The sequence below is a fragment of the Triplophysa dalaica genome, chromosome 5 (assembly GCF_015846415.1).
Source record: "Triplophysa dalaica isolate WHDGS20190420 chromosome 5, ASM1584641v1, whole genome shotgun sequence".
Classification (NCBI taxonomy): domain Eukaryota; kingdom Metazoa; phylum Chordata; class Actinopteri; order Cypriniformes; family Nemacheilidae; genus Triplophysa; species Triplophysa dalaica.
Genome location: NC_079546.1, coordinates 2,237,501 through 2,247,518, shown reverse-complemented (window position 1 = coordinate 2,247,518; position 10,018 = coordinate 2,237,501).

Genomic DNA, 10,018 nt, shown 5'->3' with positions numbered 1-10,018 from the left:
TTAAAACATAAACTTAACTAAAATGTAAACTGTGTCATTAATATTGTCATTGTAAAGAAAATTCAGGGATAAAACATCTCCTAAAACAAGGAGAGAAAAGATAAAAAAAATAGAACATGTGTTTATCTTTGAGGTTTGCCTAATGAGCACATAAATTTCCCGAGTTCACCTAGAACCTCACTTTAAGTGAAAGTGTTTTAATAGGTAACTCTTACCATAAAGACACACTCCCAAAAGTGACTGTATGTGCAATATATCACAGATTAAAAAATAATTTTCCAAGGCTCTACATGTGACACAGGGGAAGTGAAACATCAATCAAGGTCATTCCTATTTTAGCATGTTGATCACTACTCATAACATTATCTTAATCACATTATGTCTTTACATTTTGTTGCATAAATAGTTACATTAATGTTTTTGTCAACGTAGTCTTTTGAACATCATGAGAGTTGTTGCTCTGTTTCTGCTGCTGATCGCAACCTTTATCAAAAAACAAGGTGGTCATACAAACATGTACACACATCTATCAATCTAATAGATCTATTTTTGTTAAATGTAACATGAAATATAACATGAAACACATAAAACTATGTAAATGCATTTTTCTAATGATATATGATAAAACATTCAGTTTCACTTGGCCCAACACTCTATCTTAATCCTGCATAAAGAGTTAAGCAGAAAGTCAAGTGATCAGAAATCTCCTCTTCTAAAAGAAATCATCTTGTAGTTTCAGGCACAAAATAAGGTTTAACCTCTGATGAAACCAAAATGTAAACGTCATAATCATTATGATCATTATGTTACCTTTTTAGAGATCGACGTTGGAAACACATTAACTGCACAAAACAAATCTGTTGAAACAGGGGTTCTTGGAAAACCATCTCTCAAAACAGTTTGTTTTTTCTATAACAGCGATTGTTGTTGTAGGTAGATGACAATCACATGCCCCCTTATAGCTGTTCTTCATACAAAATTTTGTTTTATGTACAAAGTATTTTAATAAAAAAAGGTTCTGACACTTTGTGTAAACCCAACTGCACAATAAAAGCTGTTTTTGTGCTCAGGTGCCCAACATTTTTCATTCTGCATTCATTTTAAAGTCAAAGTAATAAATGCAAATCTGATGCATCCTCCCTTCTTATTAAAAGCCTACCTTATGAGATCAGTTCTCTGGTTCCTTCAGATTTCGCTTATGACAGAGCAGAGATGCGGTGATTGGAGATGGCATAAACTGCAGAAACAGACAAAACAAAAATTAAAAGAATGCCCTGAAATATTTTTAAATGCCTTGAAACTGCCTACACTGCATATGCCAGGGCACATCTGACACTACTGCTATATTTTCGAGGTATCCTAGACGTTTACTCGCGAAACATATTTTTATTTTTATTCTAGTTTAATGATTATAGAGTAAAACTCGTGGTTGACCAATTGGAAATAAGAACTACAACTACCACAAGGCTTTGCGTCCTTACGCAGTAGCAGTTGACACGATAGCTAACTTACGTTGAATGTTATTCATGATATAGAGCACTGTGTTTAGATGTCTTCGAGGCATGTAACAGCTACGTCACAAATTATTTTACTTAAATCACTTTAGACAAAGCGATCTATTTGAGGAAACCGCAACCCCAGTTTTCTGCAAAGTGACATCATCACATAACTGCTCTGGTGTTTAACGTAACATTTTGACATAATTGCACATGCTCATTTCATTTATAACCCGCTCTGTGCATTTAAAATGTGTATTAAATGTGACATTAACGATACACACATAGTCCTACAGTATTTGTTGGCTAACCTACCCCGCACTGGCTTTGGAAACAGCTGCGCGTGTTTGGGGCATGGACAGCTGATAGGTGCGTCACGTGGTCGTGAAACGTGTACTTTTTTAGTCTAATTAAACGCCAGGTGTGTTCAGGCACTGCGCAGAATGATCGTCGTATGTTAACAAAGTACCGCGAGAGTCCATCTGTCGACAGTACAGCTCTCGCGATACTTGCTGTCATATGGCGATTGGTCTGCGCAGCGCTGCCTTAAAAAAGGTAATCGCCTACCCATGTGCCAGACTACGTAAAATAGCCTACATTAAACAATAATATATTAGTGTAGTAGAATAAACTTGTTTATTGTTTGTTAATACATCTTATATTTGCTAGATAACCAAAAACGTAACAACAAAACGCCATTAATCAGTTTATTGCCCTGGAGTAAAATCGCCAAATGAACGTCACAATACGTTTTATTTATTTAAACGTCACAAAACGTTTTAATTTACGTTTTATATTAAGAATAAAATACACAATAAATTTAAAACGATTACATTATTAATAATATTAAAGAATGCACTAAGTTTACTTCCCTTGGGAAGTTATGATCAACTGATGGTAGTAGGCTACTGTACAATAAATATGTAAATTTGCCTCATAATACATTTCACAATAATTGTATTTTATTTATTACAAATAAAATATACACATCAACTAAAAAAAAATAAAGTATGAGACTAATTTCAAACACTGACCACAAGGGGGCGGTACAGAGTTAATATGGATTGGTAATGCACAGTCACATGTTTAAAACCAGTGCATATAAACTACTAAAGCAGCCCATTGAATCATTCATTCTTTTCATCGGCATTGTTTTACTTCACATGCCCTCTGTGACCCGTCCCTGGCTTTACAATCTCATTCATTGACTCTTTCTTTTTATCTCTATCTCTACTTTCTGTTTTCCCTCCCTCTGCTCGGAATCTTTTAAACCGACCTTGAACAGAACTTAATATTTAGCAAGTCACATGTGCTCAGAAACAAACTATCAAAGTGACACAGTGTGATTTTGTGTATTATGAAGGAAGCAGGTTGCAGAATGCTGCAGATGGTCGTGCTGTTGTATGTCTAGCAGGTGGAACGTTGAATAGAGGAGTCTGGTTCACGGCCAGTGTGTATCCGGCTGAACGAGAGCTGATATCCACACACTGCTTACTAAGACAAAACGTCTGTCAGTGTGACCAGGTCCATTATAAACAGGAACATCAGGAGAGAGCGACACATGAAAAAGCAGCCCAATAATATAACAGATAACTGTCCTATACCACAGTTCTCTTTGAGACATCTTTTCATAGCGTTCATTGTGTCTCTGTTATAGCACATTCTTGTAAAAGTCATTTTCGGGCCTGTAAAGTAGATTTCTTTGCAGGTACGTCTGCATCTGCGCTTGGAAACTGGTTCCCATGCCTCTCAGTGCCTTTTCACACGTCTCGGATATCGCGCTTAAAGTGAAACATCTCTCATTGTCAAGGTCTCATGGGAGTTTAGGGGGGGCGCGGCACTGAATGAGGCGAGAAACCGAAAAAATAATGGGGAGGATAAAGGAACTGATGCCAGGGAGTGAGTGAGGAAGGAGAGAGAGCGAGAGAGGGAGAGTGTGTCCCTGCCAGGACTCACGTAGACCCACAGCTGCAAAGCCTTTCTGATCTCAGTACCTCCCTCTACCCCTCCATCACACTCCCCATTCTGACAATGTGTGTGCGCTTGAGAAAGAGAAAGCGCCCTTCTATTTGTAGGCCACGCTGTTTAAATAACCCGATTGTCGGGGTGGCACCACACAAACTTTGCATCCAACAAATGCAAGCGTGTGTGCGGTCGACCTATCTGCGTCTCACGCTACAGTATATACAGTATATCCTGATCGGTAGCTTTGAAGACACATTGAAGTGCCTTGAAGTGTGCAGCTTTGTTTAGAGTGTTGAGGTAATTTCCATTGAAAGGCATTAGCTATCAAATTAAATGAAAACATATAAAACGTGTACCAACAGATTCCCTACTGTGAAAGTTTATCCCGTTTAGTTCCAAACTTAAATCTAGCTGGTTTTCACAGAAAAAAACTTTTTACAATTTTGTAAGGATTGGCTTGCTTTAAATTAAATTGGAGCTGTCAAACGATTAATTGTGATAAAGCGCATCCAGAATAAAAATATAAAATATAAAAATAAATATTTATTTCAATAACATGAATTATTGTTAAACATAAATGAATACTATGTATTATACTATGTATTATACTATTATACTATGTGTAGTATACTATGAATACTACATAAATGAATACTATGAATACATATCATTTTCCCGAAATTTATATGTGTACATTTGCATGTTTTTGTGTTTTTAAACGCAAAATTAATATGCAGAGTGCACAGACAAATATTATGTCATCATAAACTTTTATTTTGGATGTTATTGCGATTAATCATTTGTCAGCCCTCCAAATTTAAATAGATAATTTAATCATTTAAATATAGTAAAAATAATGAAAAGTAGGCCTAATTTAAATAGATTTATAAATTTGGTGTCATTACAATGAAACTTGTGTTAAACATTGCTAAATTGCCATGCTAAAACATTTCAACTGTATTGTAATTTTTATTTGTATTTACGAACACACCTGTCTCAAACATTTTCCTGTGTGCATTCGTTATTTATAGCATATCAGACTCCACACTTTTATTATTGAGTACATTATTTGTTTGTATTAAACAACCCTGCTCTCCATCCGGTGTGATAGCTTTGAGGTGAAGAAGAACCCTTCTGCTTAACCGGAGCCATTTGCACACTCAGATGATTCTGCAGAGTCTGTCACCATACGCAGAGACACAAAACAGGGTGAAGCATGATTCTGGAACACTACCAGGTGGCTGAGAAAGTTCAGACGGTCCGAACGCATTATAAGTCAGTCAGTCGCATTTTTTTCGTGCTTTGGATGAAAGAGTGTGTTAAGTTAATAAGTGGAGATGTAAACAAAAGACACTTTGGCTTTGGTTTCAACTTATGATATTTGAAAGCATGTATTGACTCAAAGGGGAGGCCATTTTTAGCTCGGGTCATACTTTCAAGGTTTCCCAAGGGGAACTCAAATTGGCAGGCTGTGAAGTGAGCTGGCTGCTGCCGGTGATTCTGACACGAGTACAGTCTTGCAACAGAGGAGCATCTCAGTACAGATGTCTTGAAAGTAAAGAAATAAAATATGAGTATTCTCACAGTTTATTGATTGAGATTCAATTGTGATCTGACTGTAACAACAAAAAAATACTTGTGTTCTTTAGTTGACATAAAACACCTAAATGTTTTCAACATCTCAAAATAATTCTTTGCAGCCTCTAATTTATATAATGTTAGGCAAAACTTGAGTTTGGATATCTTCACAAATAAAAGAAAACGCTTATTTATATGACACAAAATACTTGAAAATAAAATAATGTCTTGCTTCGTTATATTCCAGACAAATGTATGTCCCACTTACCTTTTTGTGTATCAACGTTTTTTCTCCTAAATTTGTTTAGAAGAAAGAAAAACAGAAACAAATGGCACAATTGTTTGGATACACATACAGGAAATATGAAGGTGTTAAATGATTATAATATTGAGTAATTTTGAATTGAAATGTTTGAGTTCATATTGAGATCCTCAAGACTATTAACTTGCAGACTTGTCACATCTAAGCTCACTTTCAGACATTGTTAAAATCTTATCTGAAACTCTTATGGAGACATTTCTGAGATTTCATTAAGAAGGCCTTGAGACGTATGCAGGCGATTAAATCAAAAGTTTCCATTTGCTTTCTATTTAATCTCTAACACATGTTAAAGAGACCTCATCTGTTAATTTTCTTTCTTATGGGTTACCTTCAAAGTTAATAATTCATCATTATTATTTTTCTTTAAAATTTAACATTAAATGCTTCTCAGAATCCCTGTTTCATCGTACTGCTGTACAGTGAGTATTGTAGTATGAGAAACTAGAGGGGGGGAAAAATCGAGGCTCGGTTTACAATACCTCACAGCGTCTGTACTGTATTTGGACATTTTTCATAGAAGGATCATGAATGAATTTGTGGGAGGCTACGTTGACCCAGCTTCGCTGTGTTTCTCTGCAGCTGGTTCCCGTGGCGACAGGAGGACATGGCAAGCTGCACGTTGCCACGGCGCTCGGCTCTGTCAGCCGGCGAGGCAGAGTGCCAGTCAGTCAGCTGACTATAGAGAGAGGCCTATGAAAGAACAGTTCTAAAGTCTAAAGGGGCATAGTGTGAATAAAGAGTGAAGGCAGGACTTTGTAAGGACGTGTTGTGTAGTTTGAGGCCAAAAAGCAGAATTGGGGTTGAATTAAAAGGAAGAAAAAAAGAAAGAAAGAAAGAAAGAAAGAAAGAACGAGAGAAAAAGAGAGGGTGTGGAAAAGGAGTTTCACATAATCCTATAATGGCAGGATTTCTTTCCAACATTTACCAAACGCAGTGTGAACAAGTCTGATTTCATAGCTCAATCTTTATGATAATCTATATGGCTTCTGGATTTTTGCCATGCAAAGAATTCCTAACAAGCCCAAAAGGTGGACATCTAAAACCCTTCTAAGATACACAAAAGCACGTGCAGAGAAACACGCACATGTACGTACAGTATACAGTATCGTATCTGCGAATGATTCAAGCAGTTGACTTTTGATTTACGGCCAGATTATTTCAAAGCGCTGCATTAGGGCGGACAATGCACATCTGCCGCTCCTCTCTTTATGCATGTTTAGAGGTTTTTAAAGTTTAAGAAATCGGAAACACAAACGTCTTTGTCTTTCCAAACACTCATATGTCAACACCCACGATGGCCTGACACTTTGGCTTGTTCGCTGTATAATACAAATGTTTATGTTTGAATATTATGGGAATCTGCTCGGCATCTCTGAGCGCCAGGAAAATCTGCAGGAGAAGGGAGTGGCGGAGGCATTTATCTTATAAATGTTGACGCTGAACAAATTCAGGCCCCGTCTTGCAAAACCCCCATACTGTAAATATTCATTATTTGCCCTATTGTTGGCTGTCATTGCTACGAGAGAAGCATTTGTTTTGATGCTAAGCCAGAACCTGCTGGGAGATGATCTGAGGATCCAGGTTTTAAATGCCATGGCAGTCTGCGTTCATTCTTATCCCGTACAATATGTGTGTGGTAAAGGTGAACAGATGCTTTATAAAGGTCAGGATCTGCTGACTGAACCTGTCCATTCTTTAAATAGTGCGGATACAAAAATGTGTCCTCTGTCACTGTCCCTGTGACCTCACCAGATGACACACACCTGTCAAACTCCAGAGTTGAACTCACGTTGACATGATCCATCAGCATAGGCTTTATCTGAGAGATCCTGCGCTCGAATGGCTCGGGGACACGCGGGTCAAGGTTATCGCTGGTGCCGTGAGGCAGTGCAGGTGAAATGCAACCAGAACAGAATCTGTGCAGCAATCTTAACAAGAAAGTTTTCAAGTGCGAAATGCTTAAGATGCTCTTTTTCATTCGATTTAAATTTGTCAAATTGCAACAAGAACAAAAACTATAGAAGTTATAATGCACCACATTCAAGATGAGAGGAACAAACCAAAATTATACCTGCTTAAAAGTGTGCCCTCTGGTGCCACTCTCCAACCACATTCCTATCAAATTTCAGACGGAAATATGCTCCATCTAGACATGTTGTGCCACGTTTGACATCTATAACACCAAACAGCATTTTGGTAAAGCGCACTTGACAGAATTGATCCCTACACTGTAATTAATCTCAAAAATCTCTTTCCATTTTGCCAGCGCTTCTCCTTGACCCACTTTTCACCGCGCTGCTCGAATAAGAACGATGACTTTGAGCCAATCTGAGAAGGCGGGAGATCAAAGAGCATCAACCTTCAGCCTCTGAGGGACAACAACAGTGGCATAACACACTAAATATTAACCAGAAGGAGAAAGAGTCGTTACATAAGAGATGATGTGCACCGTGAGGTAAATGCAATTACTCCCTTTCCTCACATACCAACTCACCTCTGTTGTACAGCCAGACTCCACGTCTGGTTTTTGTCTCTGTTGGTGAGAGAGAGACATGGTTAGACATCTCATTTAACTTAAAAATGTGCAGAGAGTTAGTGTGATAAAGTCACACAGATGTATTTTTGGAACGTTTAAATCATTTGCAGGTGGTGGTAGATGCATGTCCTCAACAGACTAGCGTAAAACATAATTCTGCTGACGGTTTGGGTCCCCTGAGTCCAGCATCCTTCCTGATTTGTAGAGGACATCTGCACAGGGGACGGTTGGCTGACTGGGTTGGTTGGTGCACCTGGGACCAGACAGCCTGAGGAATGAAAATTTAGCAGTGCACAAAGCAGTTTTTGAGGCAAGATGCAACACAGAATGTTGAGTTTCAGTGGAAAATATTGGACCTGATGTGTGGACCACCTCTCATAAAAAGTCGTGTATTGAAGTGTGCTACAAGTATACTTTTTTTTAATTAAAAAAATAAAAACTATTACTTTCCGTCTACTTAATAAACTTTTAAATATTAAAAAGAGGGCCAATTTATTCTTTTAAAGAATTAAAAATATTAAAAAATGTATCTTGAAATCAAATAAAATGTATAAATATGACGTATTATTATAATATATAAATAAATATTATTTAAATATTATAAATATAAAAAACATTTAAAAACATGAACTGAACAAAAATGAGAAAATTTGCTTTTGCAATAAACTAAAATACGTGTAAGCTGGGTCACTAATATTGTTAAGTGAAAATGAAGAAAAGCTAAACTAAAACTGTAATAAAAAATAAATTAAACTTTGTTTTCTAGTAAAATAATAAAAACTAAAATATAATAAAATGACAAAGGCACATAACAAAATTGCTAAAAGTTATACTAAATGGAACATGAAAAATTAAGTATAAAAACTTAAAATCTGAAGACAAAACTATAACTCTGGTGCATATTAGGAATGAAATAGTACACTTTCAAGTAGACTGGTACATACTACATAAAGTATACTTAAAAATGTACTTTATCAATTTTAAAGTATACATTATACATTTGAAGAATACTTTTTTGAAAGATAAGGGTAAATCCAATATCATTTGGCGTTTCCATTTATCTTAACAGAAGTTGCAGAATAAAATATGTTCAAATATTGCTTTCAAAAAAGGTATTTCATCACACTTGATCTACTCATCTACTTCTTCAGTCAAGTGAATTTTCCATGAGGGGGGCAAATCTAGCTAAAAGATGTGTGTTCACAGTCAAACCCTGACCATTGATGTTCAAAAGTGCCAAGTTGAGTTTTTTTCAAGTAGAAATGGATTTGTGTGGGTTTTTGGCATGTTGCCACTGGAGGGCGATCTTACTTTATCACTGGCAGGTCCCAGTGCATTCTGAAATCCCTGATGTTCATTTCTTAGTTGTTGTGTCAGAGGATTGGCATGAGATCAACCGTGTGCAAGCACATGAGTCAGCTTTACAGATTATAAATGAACAGGATAAGCCACAGCAGTTTCAATGGTTTAACTGCATCTAACCCATCACAGCTCTGTGGGGACGTTTGGCTGGAGAGCCAAGTTGCATTGATATTTCAGTTGAATTTTCAGTCCGTGGTGTGTTAGAGCGTGATCGCATTACAGTATTGATTTTTCGACAGTAACAGACGTTTCCTAGAAGCTTCACAGGCTTCTGTCCTTGCTGTATTTAGACTATGCTGTAGGTCATCATGCGTGGGGGGAAGGTTTGTTTAAATGGGATATTTCTATTTGAGGGTGCATTGTTATAAATAAATAAACTGAATAATTAATTTAAACTCTGCAGATGACAAAATAAGATATTTTAAAGAACGGAGGTAATCAAACAACATCAGCTGGCATTGACCTTCATTGTACGGACACAAAACCTTCTCAAAATATCTTCTTTTGTGTTCCACAGAAGAAAGTTGGACACATGTTTTGGACCACAGGAAGGATTATGACAGAATTTCTTTGGGGGTAAACTATCGCTTTACTAAAGCACTGTAATTTCAGCAATGATGCCAAAGGCATTCCTTTGAAAAATGACCTACACATGGATGTTGGCTCTTAAAACGTTGTGTTTGGTTTTGCTATTGTAACATTGTTAATAAACAAAAACAAAAAGAAAAGGTTTCGGGAAATGACCTTGGGTTGCCAACA